This window comes from Schistocerca piceifrons, unplaced genomic scaffold (assembly GCF_021461385.2).
Source record: "Schistocerca piceifrons isolate TAMUIC-IGC-003096 unplaced genomic scaffold, iqSchPice1.1 HiC_scaffold_701, whole genome shotgun sequence".
NCBI lineage: Eukaryota > Metazoa > Arthropoda > Insecta > Orthoptera > Acrididae > Schistocerca > Schistocerca piceifrons.
Window position 1 is genome coordinate 776,610 of NW_025728950.1, and position 20,912 is coordinate 797,521.

General features: G+C 49.2%; 5 non-coding genes and 1 pseudogene across 5 annotated transcripts; all 6 read right to left on the minus strand.

Annotated features, from left to right (window-relative positions):
• Positions 1-2,018: 2,018 nt before the first annotated feature.
• On the minus strand, positions 2,019-2,209 carry LOC124769617. The gene has a single exon (XR_007013030.1). It is a non-coding gene; the product is annotated as a U2 spliceosomal RNA (small nuclear RNA).
• A 3,252-nt stretch (positions 2,210-5,461) lies between these two features.
• Positions 5,462-5,652, minus strand: LOC124769618. The gene has a single exon (XR_007013031.1). It is a non-coding gene; the product is annotated as a U2 spliceosomal RNA (small nuclear RNA).
• A 3,250-nt stretch (positions 5,653-8,902) lies between these two features.
• On the minus strand, positions 8,903-9,093 carry LOC124769486. The gene has a single exon (XR_007013009.1). It is a non-coding gene; the product is annotated as a U2 spliceosomal RNA (small nuclear RNA).
• Positions 9,094-12,349: 3,256 nt separating this feature from the next.
• On the minus strand, positions 12,350-12,540 carry LOC124769488. Its single transcript, XR_007013010.1, has one exon. It is a non-coding gene; the product is annotated as a U2 spliceosomal RNA (small nuclear RNA).
• Positions 12,541-15,789: 3,249 nt separating this feature from the next.
• On the minus strand, positions 15,790-15,980 carry LOC124769571. Its single transcript, XR_007013026.1, has one exon. It is a non-coding gene; the product is annotated as a U2 spliceosomal RNA (small nuclear RNA).
• A 3,250-nt stretch (positions 15,981-19,230) lies between these two features.
• LOC124769442 lies at positions 19,231-19,441 on the minus strand (annotated as a pseudogene).
• Positions 19,442-20,912: the final 1,471 nt, after the last annotated feature.

The following is a 20,912-nucleotide window of genomic DNA, read 5'->3' on the forward strand; positions in this document are numbered from 1 at the left end:
ACTGGTGCACGCGCCGATTGTGGGCGATAACGGTCGAAAAGCACCGCTGTTGTACCACCTGGGTCAATCTCACGCAAAGTGGCGATACTTTGAATCAGGATTGCCGCACATTTGCGGGGAAAGTCAATGAGTCCAAGGCCACTATCGACCTTTGGCAGTGTACAATTCTGCGCATCAACTTTGAATAGTGCATGCCGCCACAATAGGCAATATACTGTTTGTGAGATGGCTCTGCTGGTTTGTTTCGGTAGCGTATGGAGTTGTGCTACATACTATGCCCGTGATAGGATGTATGTACTAATCAGTTGGATTCGTTGATGGAGGTCGAGTCGTCGATCAGTGTGGCTCATGCAAAATCCTCTGATGCGCGTGAGAATCCGCCTGCACGTGAGTGTTAACATGCGCTGCGGACAGTCAGTCACCTCAAGACCCAAGATACGTTGTTCCCCTACAATCCGGTTGCATGGGCGTTCGATGGTCAATGATCGTGGCCCTAGTGGCATTAGCACCATTTTGTTGGATTTTAACATGGCACCGGATGCTCGTTCATAAACGTGGAGGACTCGGCGAACCGAATCGATGTCATTGGCGTTAGGTACAAACACACCTACACCATCCGCGTATGCCGCACTGCAGAAGGTGACGCCTGGGAAAGGAACACCATCGACCATCCGTCCGATGTCACGCAGCATGGGGTCCAGCGCCAAAGCGATAAAATACACTGACAAGGGACAGCCTTGTCGAACTGATCGTCTGATGGGAATTGGTCGTGATCTGCAGCCGTTCACAATGATTCTGGAATTTGCTCCATCCAAGAAGTGCCGGATGACTCTTATGAAGTGCTCCCCGAAACCCTTCCGCGACATAACGGCCAGCAGGTAAGGATGGGAGAAGGCACCGGCGAAATCTAGAGATCAATTGAAGCCGGGGTTCGAGCGTCGGCGGTGGGTGAGTAAGACAGCATCACGGTGTATAGAAGCAGCGGTGAAGGTGGTTCGATTCGAAACGCCAGTGTACCTTATTCATTACCTGTTTAAGACGTGAAGCCACACTTCGTGCCACCAACTTATAATCAGTGTTAAGAACACGTCCTTAGCCCGACAGTGACCTGTGACCTTTGGATTACGGACAATACGTACAGCTAGAAAATCGGCGGGTAGCTCGCAACCAGCAAACATCTCCTCGCACGTTTTGCAGAAGCGGTCTCCTAACAGGCCGGAAAACCTAGCACTTCGATTAGTGCTGGAATGGCACAATCGAAGGGCGGTATCCTTGCGGAGTACGGCCAGAGATGAAAAACCACAGTGTCAGGCCCTAAATGCTTGCAGCGTGTGCGCTCCACATGTGGGAGTGACACAAGGTGGTGCGGGCCGATATGGCAACAGGCGACTGTCGAAAACATCGCAAAGGCAAGTGCCGGAAGGAACGACCAAATACGAGATCACTCGTCAACATCCCAGTACTACCCTCCATGTCGAGGAGTAAACTGCGACTCCCATTTGAACGCCGCTAGCTGCCAGGGCAGTGGAGAAGCCGTGAGGCCGCCCCACAGCAGCGTCAGGCCGGTGCGAGCTATACTGGCGCGAGCTACACCTAGCCGAGTGCTTACATCGTCCACCGCCTACTGCATATGTGTGTGTGCGTGTGTACACACGTATTCAGCGTGCGTGCGGCGGCGACGACGACGACGTTTGCGAGGAGCTAAGGATATAACTCCAAAAAATGTAATTAAAATTATCTGTGCCCGGACCATAAGAGACGCTAACGAGGCATCGGAAGGCACTGTCCTGTGCCCCCATAAATTACCAGCCTAGCGTAATGCGGCTGCAAGTGCCGTCCGGCTAACCGCAAAAAAAAAAAAAAAAAATTCTTAAGATAATCTTAAATTAATGAAAAGAAATCGTGGTGTGTAAGCAACTAACTACTGGGCACATCAACAACTACGACAAGTTTTGCTACCAGCGGAATATCTGATCACTGCAGAAAGTTAACCCATTTCAGGCTGTGTTTTAATTAATTTTAGGTGGGCCGATCCCGGCGGTACTTCAATGGCGGGCCAACCCGCGACAGAGGTGGAGCAAGCCCCTAGCACTCCGTCATAAGCCAAAAATGAGTGTAATATTCTGGTCGTGTGATGCAGGACGTATCAGATATTAAGCTGATAAGACAAATACTACACTTTTTTCTCTCCTACCTCCCCTATAGACCTACCTTTTCCTCTCCAAAAATGCCGCCATCCTCTAGTGTCGACGCAGCACGTAAAGCAGGGTGTTGTTAGTAGCAAGACTTATTGCCATAAACCGAAAATAAAAGCGGAGGCATACTCTGCTATGCCTTGGGGGCGACGACACACTACTCAGAAACACACCTCCCTCTCCAGGTGTGAAGCAAGTGATGATGTTAAAAACTAAATAGAAAGAAATAAATAAAGACAGAAATGAAGGCAAAATAAAAAAAAAACAGCGACGGCAGCACACTCAAACGAAACTGGCGAGATAATCCCATCGCCCATAGAATTAACGAAGTAATAATCCTCTAAGATAGATTATGTTTTCCAATTTTCCAATAATTTTTCATACAAGGTTCACACAATTTCCGTGTTACCAATTTCCATATTATCAGTATCATAGAACAGTCTACTCTAGTGATGCCCTGAAGGCCAATATCAAATCTGGGGTATGGGTAAGTCAAGGGTAGTTTGAAAGTCTGAGTGACAAAGATCCAGGGGTACACTCAGGCAATTCTTATACGAGGTGCCTTAGTCAGCCCGGAACACCTTTTGATAACCATGAACCATTGCAACTTTAAGAAATCTTGCAAAAGTAATGGTATATTTCCGGTCAGATTCCGCCAGGCGATGCTGGCTCCAAAGGTAGTCCATGAAAGAGACAGCATCGGTGAGGCAAAGGTCATAGATCGTGAAAATGGTGTGGCCCAAGAGCCACACCAATGCGTTACGTCGTGTTCGTTGGTTGGTCTGAATATCAGGGGTAAGGAACCAGTCGATTGACACATAGTCCAGTGTAGTCCCACCGATCAGCGCTAATAGCACACGTGCAAGGTCCCACACTTCTGTGACGTGAGGGCATAAGAGACGATGCTCTCTGGTGTCTACGTCACCACATCGGCCGCAAGCAGCCGAGGGCCATAGGCGGATGGCCGCCAGGCGGTGATTAGTGGGTATTAAATTGTTTACAACGCGATACCATAGCGCTGAAACTTCTGTGGGAAGGGCTGGGTGGTTGATATTAGCCCAAGCTTGGTGCCAGATGACCGACGGTCGTCTGTCCTCCAATTTATGTGGTGTGGGCTGGCCTCGAAGCGCCTAGTAAAGGCGCTTCGATGTGCGTGCCTTGTCGGTGGCCACTGTTAGGACGTAACTTTGATTGAGGTAATAGTCCTTGACTGTCGTCATCCGGAATGGAATATGTGTCAAACATACTGGTGCACGCGCCGATTGTGGGCGATAACGGTCGAAAAGCACCGCTGTTGTACCAATTGGGTCAATCTCACGCAAAGTGGCGATACTTTGAATCAGGATTGCCGCACATTTGCGGGAAAAGTCAATGAGTCCAAGGCCACTATCGACCTTTGGCAGTGTACAATTCTGCGCATCAACTTTGAATAGTGCATGCCGCCACAATAGGCAATATACTGTTTGTGAGATGGCTCTGCTGGTTTGTTTCGGTAGCGTATGGAGTTGTGCTACATACTATGCCCGTGATAGGATGTATGTACTAATCAGTTGGATTCGTTGATGGAGGTCGAGTCGTCGATCAGTGTGACTCATGCAAAATCCTCTGATGCGCGTGAGAATCCGCCTGCACGTGAGTGTTAACATGCGCTGCGGACAGTCAGTCACCTCAAGACCCAAGATGCGTTGTTCCCCTACAATCCGGTTGCATGGGCGTTCGATGGTCAATGATCGTGGCCCTAGTGGCATTAGCACCATTTTGTTGGATTTTAACATGGCACCGGATGCTCGTTCATAAACGTGGAGGACTCTGCGAACCGAATCGATGTCATTGGCGTTTGCTACAAACACACCTACACCATCCGCGTATGCCGCACTGCGGAAGGTGACGCCTGGGAAAGGAACACCATCGACCATCCGTCCGATGTCACGCAGCATGGGGTCCAGCGCCAAAGCGATAAAATACACTGACAAGGGACAGCCTTGTCGAACTGATCGTCTGATGGGAATTGGTCGTGATCTGCAGCCGTTCACAATGATTCTGGAATTTGCTCCATCCAAGAAGTGCCGGATGACTCTTATGAAGTGCTCCCCGAAACCCTTCCGGGACATAACGGCCAGCAGGTAAGGATGGGAGAAGGCACCGGCGAAATCTAGAGATCAATTGAAGCCGGGGTTCGAGCGTCGGCGGTGGGTGAGTAAGACAGCATCACGGTATATAGAAGCAGCGGTGAAGGTGGTTCGATTCGAAACGCCAGTGTACCTTATTCATTACCTGTTTAAGATGTGAAGCCACACTTCGTGCCACCAACTTATAATCAGTGTTAAGAACACGTCCTTAGCCCGACAGTGACCTGTGACCTTTGGATTAAGGACAATACGTACAGCTAGAAAATCGGCGGGTAGCTCGCAACCAGCAAACATCTCCTCGCACGTTTTGCAGAAGCGGTCTCCTAACAGGCCGGAAAACCTAGCACTTCGATTAGTGCTGGAATGGCACAGTCGAAGGGCGGTATCCTTGCGGAGTACCGCCAGAGATGAAAAACCGCAGTGTCAGGGCCTAAATGCTTGCAGCGTGTGCGCTCCACATGTGGGAGTGACACACGGTGGTGCGGGCCGATATGGCAACAGGCGACCGTCGAAAACATCGCAAAGACAAGTGCCGGAAGGAACGACCAAATACGAGATCACTCGTCAACATCCCAGTACTACCCTCCATGTCGAGGAGTAAACTGCGACTCCCATTTGAACGCCGCTAGCTGCCAGGGCAGTGGAGAAGCCGTGAGGCCGCCCCACAGCAGCGTCAGGCCGGTGCGAGCTATACTGGCGCGAGCTACACCTAGCCGAGTGCTTACATCGTCCACCGCCTACTGCATATGTGTGTGTGCGTGTGTACACACGTATTCAGCGTGCGTGCGGCGGCGACGACGACGACGACGACGTTCGCGAGGAGCTAAGGATATAACTCCAAAAAATGTAATTAAAATTATCTGTGCCCGGACCATAAGAGACGCTTACGAGGCATCCGAAGGCACTGTCCTGTGCCCCCATAAATTACCAGCCCAGCGTAATGCGGCTGCAAGTGCCGTCCGGCTAACCGCAAAAAAAAAAAAAAATTCTTAAGATAATCTTAAATTAATGAAAAGAAATCGTGGTGTGTAAGCAACTAACTACTGGGCACATCAACAACTACGACAAGTTTTGCTACCAGCGGAATATCTGATCACTGCAGAAAGTTAACCCATTTCAGGCTGTGTTTTAATTAATTTTAGGTGGGCCGATCCCGGCGGTACTTCAATGGCGGGCCAACCCGCGACAGAGGTGGAGCAAGCCCCTAGCACTCCGTCATAAGCCAAAAATGAGTGTAATATTCTGGTCGTGTGATGCAGGACGTATCAGATATTAAGCTGATAAGACAAATACTACACTTTTTTCTCTCCTACCTCCCCTATAGACCTACCTTTTCCTCTCCAAAAATGCCGCCATCCTCTAGTGTCGACGCAGCACGTAAAGCAGGGTGTTGTTAGTAGCAAGACTTATTGCCATAAACCGAAAATAAAAGCGGAGGCATACTCTGCTATGCCTTGGGGGCGACGACACACTACTCAGAAACACACCTCCCTCTCCAGGTGTGAAGCAAGTGATGATGTTAAAAACTAAATAGAAAGAAATAAATAAAGACAGAAATGAAGGCAAAATAAAAAAAAACAGCGACGGCAGCACACTCAAACGAAACTTGCGAGATAATCCCATCGCCCATAGACTTAACGAAGTAATAATCCTCTAAGATAGATTATGTGTTTTCCAATTTTCCAATAATTTTTCATACAAGGTTCACACAATTTCCGTGTTACCAATTTCCATATTATCAGTATCATAGAACAGTCTACTCTAGTGATGCCCTGAAGGCCAATATCAAATCTGGGGTATGGGTAAGTCAAGGGTAGTTTGAAAGTCTGAGTGACAAAGATCCAGGGGTACACTCAGGCAATTCTTATACGAGGTGCCTTAGTCAGCCCGGAACACCTTTTGATAACCATGAACCATTGCAACTTTAAGAAATCTTGCAAAAGTAATGGTATATTTCCGGTCAGATTCCGCCAGGCGATGCTGGCTCCAAAGGTAGTCCATGAAAGAGACAGCATCGGTGAGGCAAAGGTCATAGATCGTGAAAATGGTGTGGCCCAAGAGCCACACCATTGCGTTACGTCGTGTTCGTTGGTTGGTCTGAATATCAGGGGTAAGGAACCAGTCGATTGACACATAGTCCAGTGTAGTCCCACCGATCAGCGCTAATAGCACACGTGCAAGGTCCCACACTTCTGTGACGTGAGGGCATAAGAGACGATGCTCTCTGGTGTCTACGTCACCACATCGGCCGCAAGCAGCCGAGGGCCATAGGCGGATGGCCGCCAGGCGGTGATTAGTGGGTATTAAATTGTTTACAACGCGATACCATAGCGCTGAAACTTCTGTGGGAAGGGCTGGGTGGTTGATATTAGCCCAAGCTTGGTGCCAGATGACCGACGGTCGTCTGTCCTCCAATTTATGTGGTGTGGGCTGGCCTCGAAGCGCCTAGTAAAGGCGCTTCGATGTGCGTGCCTTGTCGGTGGCCACTGTTAGGACGTAACTTTGATTGAGGTAATAGTCCTTGACTGTCGTCATCCAGAATGGAATATGTGTCAAACATACTGGTGCACGCGCCGATTGTGGGCGATAACGGTCGAAAAGCACCGCTGTTGTACCACCTGGGTCAATCTCACCCAAAGTGGCGATACTTTGAATCAGGATTGCCGCACATTTGCGGGGAAAGTCAATGAGTCCAAGGCCACTATCGACCTTTGGCAGTGTACAATTCTGCGCATCAACTTTGAATAGTGCATGCCGCCACAATAGGCAATATACTGTTTGTGAGATGGCTCTGCTGGTTTGTTTCGGTAGCGTATGGAGTTGTGCTACATACTATGCCCGTGATAGGATGTATGTACTAATCAGTTGGATTCGTTGATGGAGGTCGAGTCGTCGATCAGTGTGACTCATGCAAAATCCTCTGATGCGCGTGAGAATCCGCCTGCACGTGAGTGTTAACATGCGCTGCGGACAGTCAGTCACCTCAAGACCCAAGATACGTTGTTCCCCTACAATCCGGTTGCATGGGCGTTCGATGGTCAATGATCGTGGCCCTAGTGGCATTAGCACCATTTTGTTGGATTTTAACATGGCACCGGATGCTCGTTCATAAACGTGGAGGACTCGGCGAACCGAATCGATGTCATTGGCGTTTGCTACAAACACACCTACACCATCCGCGTATGCCGCACTGCGGAAGGTGACGCCTGGGAAAGGAACACCATCGACCATCCGTCCGATGTCACACAGCATGGGGTCCAGCGCCAAAGCGATAAAATACACTGACAAGGGACAGCCTTGTCGAACTGATCGTCTGATGGGAATTGGTCGTGATCTGCAGCCGTTCACAATGATTCTGGAATTTGCTCCATCCAAGAAGTGCCGGATGACTCTTATGAAGTGCTCCCCGAAACCCTTCCGCGACATAACGGCCAGCAGGTAAGGATGGGAGAAGGCACCGGCGAAATCTAGAGATCAATTGAAGCCGGGGTTCGAGCGTCGGCGGTGGGTGAGTAAGACAGCATCACGGTATATAGAAGCAGCGGTGAAGGTGGTTCGATTCGAAACGCCAGTGTACCTTATTCATTACCTGTTTAAGATGTGAAGCCACACTTCGTGCCACCAACTTATAATCAGTGTTAAGAACACGTCCTTAGCCCGACAGTGACCTGTGACCTTTGGATTAAGGACAATACGTACAGCTAGAAAATCGGCGGGTAGCTCGCAACCAGCAAACATCTCCTCGCACGTTTTGCAGAAGCGGTCTCCTAACAGGCCGGAAAACCTAGCACTTCGATTAGTGCTGGAATGGCACAATCGAAGGGCGGTATCCTTGCGGAGTACTGCCAGAGATGAAAAACCGCAGTGTCAGGGCCTAAATGCTTGCAGCGTGTGCGCTCCACATGTGGGAGTGACACACGGTGGTGCGGGCCGATATGGCAACAGGCGACCGTCGAAAACATCGCAAAGGCAAGTGCCGGAAGGAACGACCAAATACGAGATCACTCGTCAACATCCCAGTACTACCCTCCATGTCGAGGAGTAAACTGCGACTCCCATTTGAACGCCGCTAGCTGCCAGGGCAGTGGAGAAGCCGTGAGGCCGCCCCACAGCAGCGTCAGGCCGGTGCGAGCTATACTGGCGCGAGCTACACCTAGCCGAGTGCTTACATCGTCCACCGCCTACTGCATATGTGTGTGTGCGTGTGTACACACGTATTCAGCGTGCGTGCGGCGGCGATGACGACGACGTTCGCGAGGAGCTAAGGATATAACTCCAAAAAATGTAATTAAAATTATCTGTGCCCGGACCATAAGAGACGCTAACGAGGCATCCGAAGGCACTGTCCTGTGCCCCCATAAATTACCAGCCTAGCGTAATGCGGCTGCAAGTGCCGTCCGGCTAACCGCAAAAAAAAAAAAAAAAAATTCTTAAGATAATCTTAAATTAATGAAAAGAAATCGTGGTGTGTAAGCAACTAACTACTGGGCACATCAACAACTACGACAAGTTTTGCTACCAGCGGAATATCTGATCACTGCAGAAAGTTAACCCATTTCAGGCTGTGTTTTAATTAATTTTAGGTGGGCCGATCCCGGCGGTACTTCAATGCCGGGCCAACCCGCGACAGAGGTGGAGCAAGCCCCTAGCACTCCGTCATAAGCCAAAAATGAGTGTAATATTCTGGTCGTGTGATGCAGGACGTATCAGATATTAAGCTGATAAGACAAATACTACACTTTTTTCTCTCCTACCTCCCCTATAGACCTACCTTTTCCTTTCCAAAAATGCCGCCATCCTCTAGTGTCGACGCAGCACGTAAAGCAGGGTGTTGTTAGTAGCAAGACTTATTGCCATAAACCGAAAATAAAAGCGGAGGCATACTCTGCTATGCCTTGGGGGCGACGACACACTACTCAGAAACACACCTCCCTCTCCAGGTGTGAAGCAAGTGATGATGTTAAAAACTAAATAGAAAGAAATAAATAAAGACAGAAATGAAGGCAAAATAAAAAAAAACAGCGACGGCAGCACACTCAAACGAAACTGGCGAGATAATCCCATCGCCCATAGAATTAACGAAGTAATAATCCTCTAAGATAGATTATGTGTTTTCCAATTTTCCAATAATTTTTCATACAAGGTTCACACAATTTCCGTGTTACCAATTTCCATATTATCAGTATCATAGAACAGTCTACTCTAGTGATGCCCTGAAGGCCAATATCAAATCTGGGGTATGGGTAAGTCAAGGGTAGTTTGAAAGTCTGAGTGACAAAGATCCAGGGGTACACTCAGGCAATTCTTATACGAGGTGCCTTAGTCAGCCCGGAACACCTTTTGATAACCATGAACCATTGCAACTTTAAGAAATCTTGCAAAAGTAATGGTATATTTCCGGTCAGATTCCGCCAGGCGATGCTGGCTCCAAAGGTAGTCCATGAAAGAGACAGCATCGGTGAGGCAAAGGTCATAGATCGTGAAAATGGTGTGGCCCAAGAGCCACACCATTGCGTTACGTCGTGTTCGTTGGTTGGTCTGAATATCAGGGGTAAGGAACCAGTCGATTGACACATAGTCCAGTGTAGTCCCACCGATCAGCGCTAATAGCACACGTGCAAGGTCCCACACTTCTGTGACGTGAGGGCATAAGAGACGATGCTCTCTGGTGTCTACGTCACCACATCGGCCGCAAGCAGCCGAGGGCCATAGGCGGATGGCCGCCAGGCGGTGATTAGTGGGTATTAAATTGTTTACAACGCGATACCATAGCGCTGAAACTTCTGTGGGAAGGGCTGGGTGGTTGATATTAGCCCAAGCTTGGTGCCAGATGACCGACGGTCGTCTGTCCTCCAATTTATGTGGTGTGGGCTGGCCTCGAAGCGCCTAGTAAAGGCGCTTCGATGTGCGTGCCTTGTCGGTGGCCACTGTTAGGACGTAACTTTGATTGAGGTAATAGTCCTTGACTGTCGTCATCCGGAATGGAATATGTGTCAAACATACTGGTGCACGCGCCGATTGTGGGCGATAACGGTCGAAAAGCACCGCTGTTGTACGACCTGGGACAATCTCACCCAAAGTGGCGATACTTTGAATCAGGATTGCCGCACATTTGCGGGGAAAGTCAATGAGTCCAAGGCCACTATCGACCTTTGGCAGTGTACAATTCTGCGCATCAACTTTGAATAGTGCATGCCGCCACAATAGGCAATATACTGTTTGTGAGATGGCTCTGCTGGTTTGTTTCGGTAGCGTATGGAGTTGTGCTACATACTATGCCCGTGATAGGATGTATGTACTAATCAGTTGGATTCGTTGATGGAGGTCGAGTCGTCGATCAGTGTGACTCATGCAAAATCCTCTGATGCGCGTGAGAATCCGCCTGCACGTGAGTGTTAACATGCGCTGCGGACAGTCAGTCACCTCAAGACCCAAGATACGTTGTTCCCCTACAATCCGGTTGCATGGGCGTTCGATGGTCAATGATCGTGGCCCTAGTGGCATTAGCACCATTTTGTTGGATTTTAACATGGCACCGGATGCTCGTTCATAAACGTGGAGAACTCGGCGAACCGAATCGATGTCATTATCGTTTGCTACAAACACACCTACACCATCCGCGTATGCCGCACTGCGGAAGGTGACGCCTGGGAAAGGAACACCATCGACCATCCGTCCGATGTCACGCAGCATGGGGTCCAGCGCCAAAGCGATAAAATACACTGACAAGGGACAGCCTTGTCGAACTGATCGTCTGATGGGAATTGGTCGTGATCTGCAGCCGTTCACAATGATTCTGGAATTTGCTCCATCCAAGAAGTGCCGGATGACTCTTATGAAGTGCTCCCCGAAACCCTTCCGCGACATAACGGCCAGCAGGTAAGGATGGGAGAAGGCACCGGCGAAATCTAGAGATCAATTGAAGCCGGGGTTCGAGCGTCGGCGGTGGGTGAGTAAGACAGCATCACGGTATATAGAAGCAGCGGTGAAGGTGGTTCGATTCGAAACGCCAGTGTACCTTATTCATTACCTGTTTAAGATGTGAAGCCACACTTCGTGCCACCAACTTATAATCAGTGTTAAGAACACGTCCTTAGCCCGACAGTGACCTGTGACCTTTGGATTAAGGACAATACGTACAGCTAGAAAATCGGCGGGTAGCTCGCAACCAGCAAACATCTCCTCGCACGTTTTGCAGAAGCGGTCTCCTAACAGGCCGGAAAACCTAGCACTTCGATTAGTGCTGGAATGGCACAATCGAAGGGCGGTATCCTTGCGGAGTACCGCCAGAGATGAAAAACCGCAGTGTCAGGGCCTAAATGCTTGCAGCGTGTGCGCTCCACATGTGGGAGTGACACACGGTGGTGCGGGCCGATATGGCAACAGGCGACCGTCGAAAACATCGCAAAGGCAAGTGCCGGAAGGAACGACCAAATACGAGATCACTCGTCAACATCCCAGTACTACCCTCCATGTCGAGGAGTAAACTGCGACTCCCATTTGAACGCCGCTAGCTGCCAGGGCAGTGGAGAAGCCGTGAGGCCGCCCCATAGCAGCGTCAGGCCGGTGCGAGCTATACTGGCGCGAGCTACACCTAGCCGAGTGCTTACATCGTCCACCGCCTACTGCATATGTGTGTGTGCGTGTGTACACACGTATTCAGCGTGCGTGCGGCGGCGACGACGACGACGTTCGCGAGGAGCTAAGGATATAACTCCAAAAAATGTAATTAAAATTATCTGTGCCCAGACCATAAGAGACGCTAACGAGGCATCCGAAGGCACTGTCCTGTGCCCCCATAAATTACCAGCCTAGCGTAATGCGGCTGCAAGTGCCGTCCGGCTAACCGCAAAAAAAAAAAAAAAAAAAAAAAATTCTTAAGATAATCTTAAATTAATGAAAAGAAATCGTGGTGTGTAAGCAACTAACTACTGGGCACATCAACAACTACGACAAGTTTTGCTACCAGCGGAATATCTGATCACTGCAGAAAGTTAACCCATTTCAGGCTGTGTTTTAATTAATTTTAGGTGGGCCGATCCCGGCGGTACTTCAATGCCGGGCCAACCCGCGACAGAGGTGGAGCAAGCCCCTAGCACTCCGTCATAAGCCAAAAATGAGTGTAATATTCTGGTCGTGTGATGCAGGACGTATCAGATATTAAGCTGATAAGACAAATACTACACTTTTTTCTCTCCTACCTCCCCTATAGACCTACCTTTTCCTCTCCAAAAATGCCGCCATCCTCTAGTGTCGACGCAGCACGTAAAGCAGGGTGTTGTTAGTAGCAAGACTTATTGCCATAAACCGAAAATAAAAGCGGAGGCATACTCTGCTATGCCTTGGGGGCGACGACACACTACTCAGAAACACACCTCCCTCTCCAGGTGTGAAGCAAGTGATGATGTTAAAAACTAAATAGAAAGAAATAAATAAAGACAGAAATGAAGGCAAAATAAAAAAAAAACAGCGACGGCAGCACACTCAAACGAAACTGGCGAGATAATCCCATCGCCCATAGAATTAACGAAGTAATAATCCTCTAAGATAGATTATGTGTTTTCCAATTTTCCAATAATTTTTCATACAAGGTTCACACAATTTCCGTGTTACCAATTTCCATATTATCAGTATCATAGAACAGTCTACTCTAGTGATGCCCTGAAGGCCAATATCAAATCTGGGGTATGGGTAAGTCAAGGGTAGTTTGAAAGTCTGAGTGACAAAGATCCAGGGGTACACTCAGGCAATTCTTATACGAGGTGCCTTAGTCAGCCCGGAACACCTTTTGATAACCATGAACCATTGCAAGTTTAAGAAATCTTGCAAAAGTAATGGTATATTTCCGGTCAGATTCCGCCAGGCGATGCTGGCTCCAAAGGTAGTCCATGAAAGAGACAGCATCGGTGAGGCAAAGGTCATAGATCGTGAAAATGGTGTGGCCCAAGAGCCACACCATTGCGTTACGTCGTGTTCGTTGGTTGGTCTGAATATCAGGGGTAAGGAACCAGTCGATTGACACATAGTCCAGTGTAGTCCCACCGATCAGCGCTAATAGCACACGTGCAAGGTCCCACACTTCTGTGACGTGACTGCATAAGAGACGATGCTCTCTGGTGTCTACGTCACCACATCGGCCGCAAGCAGCCGAGGGCCATAGGCGGATGGCCGCCAGGCGGTGATTAGTGGGTATTAAATTGTTTACAACGCGATACCATAGCGCTGAAACTTCTGTGGGAAGGGCTGGGTGGTTGATATTAGCCCAAGCTTGGTGCCAGATGACCGACGGTCGTCTGTCCTCCAATTTATGTGGTGTGGGCTGGCCTCGAAGCGCCTAGTAAAGGCGCTTCGATGTGCGTGCCTTGTCGGTGGCCACTGTTAGGACGTAACTTTGATTGAGGTAATAGTCCTTGACTGTCGTCATCCGGAATGGAATATGTGTCAAACATACTGGTGCACGCGCCGATTGTGGGCGATAACGGTCGAAAAGAACCGCTGTTGTACCACCTGGGTCAATCTCACCCAAAGTGGCGATACTTTGAATCAGGATTGCCGCACATTTGCGGGGAAAGTCAATGAGTCCAAGGCCACTATCGACCTTTGGCAGTGTACAATTCTGCGCATCAACTTTGAATAGTGCATGCCGCCACAATAGGCAATATACTGTTGGTGAGTTGGCTCTGCTGGTTTGTTTCGGTAGCGTATGGAGTTGTGCTACATACTATGCCCGTGATAGGATGTATGTACTAATCAGTTGGATTCGTTGATGGAGGTCGACTCATCGATCAGTGTGACTCATGCAAAATCCTCTGATGCGCGTGAGAATCCGCCTGCACGTGAGTGTTACCATGCACTGCGGACAGTCAGTCACCTCAAAACCCAAGATACGTTGTTCCCCTACAATCCGGTTGCATGGGCGTTCGATGGTCAATGATCGTGGCCCTAGTGGCATTAGCACCATTTTGTTGGATTTTAACATGGCACCGGATGCTCGTTCATAAACGTGGAGGACTCGGCGAACCGAATCGATGTCATTGGCGTTTGCTACAAACACACCTACACCATCCGCGTATGCCGCACTGCGGAAGGTGACGCCTGGGAAAGGAACACCATCGACCATCCGTCCGATGTCACGCAGCATGGGGTCCAGCGCCAAAGCGATAAAATACACTGACAAGGGACAGCCTTGTCGAACTGATCGTCTGATGGGAATTGGTCGTGATCTGCAGCCGTTCACAATGATTCTGGAATTTGCTCCATCCAAGAAGTGCCGGATGACTCTTATGAAGTGCTCCCCGAAACCCTTCCGCGACATAACGGCCAGCAGGTAAGGATGGGAGAAGGCACCGGCGAAATCTAGAGATCAATTGAAGCTGGGGTTCGAGCGTCGGCGGTGGGTGAGTAAGACAGCATCACGGTATATAGAAGCAGCGGTGAAGGTGGTTCGATTCGAAACGCCAGTGTACCTTATTCATTACCTGTTTAAGATGTGAAGCCACACTTCGTGCCACCAACTTATAATCAGTGTTAAGAACACGTCCTTAGCCCGACAGTGACCTGTGACCTTTGGATTAAGGACAATACGTACAGCTAGAAAATCGGCGGGTAGCTCGCAACCAGCAAACATCTCCTCGCACGTTTTGCAGAAGCGGTCTCCTAACAGGCCGGAAAACCTAGCACTTCGATTAGTGCTGGAATGGCACAATCGAAGGGCGGTATCCTTGCGGAGTACCGCCAGAGATGAAAAACCGCAGTGTCAGGGCCTAAATGCTTGCAGCGTGTGCGCTCCACATGTGAGAGTGACACACGGTGGTGCGGGCCGATATGGCAACAGGCGACCGTCGAAAACATCGCAAAGGCAAGTGCCGGAAGGAACGACCAAATACGACATCACTCGTCAACATCCCAGTACTACCCTCCATGTCGAGGAGTAAACTGCGACTCCCATTTGAACGCCGCTAGCTGCCAGGGCAGTGGAGAAGCCGTGAGGCCGCCCCACAGCAGCGTCAGGCCGGTGCGAGCTATACTGGCGCGAGCTACACCTAGCCGAGTGCTTACATCGTCCACCGCCTACTGCATATGTGTGTGTGCGTGTGTACACACGTATTCAGCGTGCGTGCGGTGGCGATGACGACGACGTTCGCGAGGAGCTAAGGATATAACTCCAATAAATGTAATTAAAATTATCTGTGCCCGGACCATAAGAGACGCTAACGAGGCATCCGAAGGCACTGTCCTGTGCCCCCATAAATTACCAGCCTAGCGTAATGCGGCTGCAAGTGCCGTCCGGCTAACCGCAAAAAAAAAAAAAAAATTCTTAAGATAATCTTAAATTAATGAAAAGAAATCGTGGTGTGTAAGCAACTAACTACTGGGCACATCAACAACTACGACAAGTTTTGCTACCAGCGGAATATCTGATCACTGCAGAAAGTTAACCCATTTCAGGCTGTGTTTTAATTAATTTTAGGTGGGCCGATCCCGGCGGTACTTCAATGCCGGGCCAACCCGCGACAGAGGTGGAGCAAGCCCCTAGCACTCCGTCATAAGCCAAAAATGAGTGTAATATTCTGGTCGTGTGATGCAGGACGTATCAGATATTAATCTGATAAGACAAATACTACACATTTTTCCCTCCTACCTCCCCTATAGACCTACCTTTTCCTCTCCAAAAATGCCGCCATCCTCTAGTGTCGACGCAGCACGTAAAGCAGGGTGTTGTTAGTAGCAAGACTTATTGCCATAAATCGAAAATAAAAGCGGAGGCATACTCTGCTATGCCTTGGGGGCGACGACACACTACTCAGAAACACACCTCCCTCTCCAGGTGTGAAGCAAGTGATGATGTTAAAAACTAAATAGAAAGAAATAAATAAAGACAGAAATGAAGGCAAAATAAAAAAAAAAACAGCGACGGCAGCACACTCAAACGAAACTGGCGAGATAATCCCATCGCCCATAGAATTAACGAAGTAATAATCCTCTAAGATAGATTATGTGTTTTCCAATTTTCCAATAATTTTTCATACAAGGTTCACACAATTTCCGTGTTACCAATTTCCATATTATCAGTATCATAGAACAGTCTACTCTAGTGATGCCCTGAAGGCCAATATCAAATCTGGGGTATGGGTAAGTCAAGGGTAGTTTGAAAGTCTGAGTGACAAAGATCCAGGGGTACACTCAGGCAATTCTTATACGAGGTGCCTTAGTCAGCCCGGAACACCTTTTGATAACCATGAACCATTGCAACTTTAAGAAATCTTGCAAAAGTAATGGTATATTTCCGGTCAGATTCCGCCAGGCGATGCTGGCTCCAAAGGTAGTCCATGAAAGAGACAGCATCGGTGAGGCAAAAGTCATAGATCGTGAAAATGGTGTGGCCCAAGAGCCACACCATTGCGTTACGTCGTGTTCGTTGGTTGGTCTGAATATCATGGGTAAGGAACCAGTCGATTGACACATAGTCCAGTGTAGTCCCACCGATCAGCGCTAATAGCACACGTGCAAGGTCCCACACTTCTGTGACGTGAGGGCATAAGAGACGATGCTCTCTGGTGTCTACGTCACCACATCGGCCGCAAGCAGCCGAGGGCCATAGGCGGATGGCCGCCAGGCGGTGATTAGTGGGTATTAAATTGTTTACAACGCGATACCATAGCGCTGAAACTTCTGTGGAAAGGGCTGGGTGGTTGATATTAGCCCAAGCTTGGTGCCAGATGACCGACGGTCGTCTGTCCTCCAATTTATGTGGTGTGGGCTGGCCTCGAAGCGCCTAGTAAAGGCGCTTCGATGTGCGTGCCTTGTCGGTGGCCACTGTTAGGACGTAACTTTGATTGAGGTAATAGTCATTGACTGTCGTCATCCGGAATGGAATATGTGTCAAACATACTGGTGCACGCGCCGATTGTGGGCGATAACGGTCGAAAAGCACCGCTGTTGTACGACCTGGGTCAATCTCACGCAAAGTGGCGATACTTTGAATCAGGATTGCCGCACATTTGCGGGGAAAGTCAATGAGTCCAAGGCCACTATCGACCTTTGGCAGTGTACAATTCTGCGCATCAACTTTGAATAGTGCATGCCGCCACAATAGGCAATATACTGTTTGTGAGATGGCTCTGCTGGTTTGTTTCGGTAGCGTATGGAGTTGTGCTACATACTATGCCCGTGATAGGATGTATGTACTAATCAGTTGGATTCGTTGATGGAGGTCGAGTCGTCGATCAGTGTGACTCATGCAAAATCCTCTGATGCGCGTGAGAATCCGCCTGCACGTGAGTGTTAACATGCGCTGCGGACAGTCAGTCACCTCAAGACCCAAGATACGTTGTTCCCCTACAATCCGGTTGCATGGGCGTTCGATGGTCAATGATCGTGGCCCTAGTGGCATTAGCACCATTTTGTTGGATTTTAACATGGCACCGGATGCTCGTTCATAAACGTGGAGGACTCGGCGAACCGAATCGATGTCATTGGCGTTTGCTACAAACACACCTACCACATCCGCGTATGCCGCACTGCGGAAGGTGACGCCTGGGAAAGGAACACCATCGACCATCCGTCCGATGTCACGCAGCATGGGGTCCAGCGCCAAAGCGATAAAATACACTGACAAGGGACAGCCTTGTCGAACTGATCGTCTGATGGGAATTGGTCGTGATCTGCAGCCGTTCACAATGATTCTGGAATTTGCTCCATCCAAGAAGTGCCGGATGACTCTTATGAAGTGCTCCCCGAAACCCTTCCGCGACATAACGGCCAGCAGGTAAGGATGGGAGAAGGCACCGGCGAAATCTAGAGATCAATTGAAGCCGGGGTTCGAGCGTCGGCGGTGGGTGAGTAAGACAGCATCACGGTATATAGAAGCAGCGGTGAAGGTGGTTCGATTCGAAACGCCAGTGTACCTTATTCATTACCTGTTTAAGATGTGAAGCCACACTTCGTGCCACCAACTTATAATCAGTGTTAAGAACACGCCCTTAGCCCGACAGTGACCTGTGACCTTTGGATTAAGGACAATACGTACAGCTAGAAAATCGGCGGGTAGCTCGCAACCAGCAAACATCTCCTCGCACGTTTTGCAGAAGCGGTCTCCTAACAGGCCGGAAAACCTAGCACTTCGATTAGTGCTGGAATGGCACAATCGAAGGGCGGTATCCTTGCGGAGTACCGCCAGAGATGAAAAACCGCAGTGTCAGGGCCTAAATGCTTGCAGCGTGTGCGCTCCACATGTGGGAGTGACACACGGTGGTGCGGGCCGATATGGCAACAGGCGACCGTCGAAAACATCACAAAGGCAAGTGCCGGAAGGAACGACCAAATACGAGATCACTCGTCAACATCCCAGTACTACCCTCCATGTCGAGGAGTAAACTGCGACTCCCATTTGAACGCCGCTAGCTGCCAGGGCAGTGGAGAAGCCGTGAGGCCGCCCCACAGCAGCGTCAGGCCGGTGCGAGCTATACTGGCGCGAGCTACACCTAGCCGAGTGCTTACATCGTCCACCGCCTACTGCATATGTGTGTGTGCGTGTGTACACACGTATTCAGCGTGCGTGCGGCGGCGATGACGACGACGTTCGCGAGGAGCTAAGGATATAACTCCAAAAAATGTAATTAAAATTATCTGTGCCCGGACCATAAGAGACGCTAACGAGGCATCCGAAGGCACTGTCCTGTGCCCCCATAAATTACCAGCCTAGCGTAATGCGGCTGCAAGTGCCGTCCGGCTAACCGCAAAAAAAAAAAAAAAATTCTTAAGATAATCTTAAATTAATGAAAAGAAATCGTGGTGTGTAAGCAACTAACTACTGGGCACATCAACAACTACGACAAGTTTTGCTACCAGCGGAATATCTGATCACTGCAGAAAGTTAACCCATTTCAGGCTGTGTTTTAATTAATTTTAGGTGGGCCGATCCCGGCGGTACTTCAATGCCGGGCCAACCCGCGACAGAGGTGGAGCAAGCCCCTAGCACTCCGTCATAAGCCAAAAATGAGTGTAATATTCTGGTCGTGTGATGCAGGACGTATCAGATATTAAGCTGATAAGACAAATACTACACTTTTTTCCCTCCTACCTCCCCTATAGACCTACCTTTTCCTCTCCAAAAATGCCGCCATCCTCTAGTGTCGACGCAGCACGTAAAGCAGGGTGTTGTTAGTAGCAAGACTTATTGCCATAAATCGAAAATAAAAGCGGAGGCATACTCTGCTATGCCTTGGGGGCAACGACACACTACTCAGAAACACACCTCCCTCTCCAGGTGTGAAGCAAGTGATGATGTTAAAAACTAAATAGAAAGAAATAAATAAAGACAGAAATGAAGGCAAAATAAAAAAAAAACAGCGACGGCAGCACACTCAAACGAAACTGGCGAGATAATCCCATCGCCCATAGAATTAACGAAGTAATAATCCTCTAAGATAGATTATGTGTTTTCCAGTTTTCCAATAATTTTTCATACAAGGTTCACACAATTTCCGTGTTACCAATTTCCATATTATCAGTATCATAGAACAGTCTACTCTAGTGATGCCCTGAAGGCCAATATCAAATCTGGGGTATGGGTAAGTCAAGGGTAGTTTGAAAGTCTGAGTGACAAAGATCCAGGGGTACACTCAGGCAATTCTTATACGAGGTGCCTTAGTCAGCCCGGAACACCTTTTGATAACCATGAACCATTGCAACTTTAAGAAATCTTGCAAAAGTAATGGTATATTTCCGGTCAGATTCCGCCAGGCGATGCTGGCTCCAAAGGTAGTCCATGAAAGAGACAGCATCGGTGAGGCAAAGGTCATAGATCGTGAAAATGGTGTGGCCCAAGAGCCACACCATTGCGTTACGTCGTGTTCGTTGGTTGGTCTGAATATCAGGGGTAAGGAACCAGTCGATTGACACATAGTCCAGTGTAGTCCCACCGATCAGCACTAATAGCACACGTGCAAGGTCCCACACTTCTGTGACGTGAGGGCATAAGAGACGATGCTCTCTGGTGTCTACGTCACCACATCGGCCGCAAGCAGCCGAGGGCCATAGGCGGATGGCCGCCAGGCGGTGATTAGTGGGTATTAAATTGTTTACAACGCGATACCATAGCGCTGAAACTTCTGTGGGAAGGGCTGGGTGGTTGATATTAGCCCAAGCTTGGTGCCAGATGACCGACGGTCGTCTGTCCTCCAATTTATGTGGTGTGGGCTGGCCTCGAAGCGCCTAGTAAAGGCGCTTCGATGTGCGTGCCTTGTCGGTGGCCACTGTTAGGACGTAACTTTGATTGAGGTAATAGTCCTTGACTGTCGTCATCCGGAATGGAATATGTGTCAAACATACTGGTGCACGCGCCGATTGTGGGCGATAACGGTCGAAAAGCACCGCTGTTGTACCACCTGGGTCAGTCTCACCCAAAGTGGCGATACTTTGAATCAGGATTGCCGCACATTTGCGGGGAAAGTCAATGAGTCCAAGGCCACTATCGACCTTTGGCAGTGTACAATTCTGCGCATCAACTTTGAATAGTGCATGCCGCCACAATAGGCAATATACTGTTTGTGAGATGGCTCTGCTGGTTTGTTTCGGTAGCGTATGG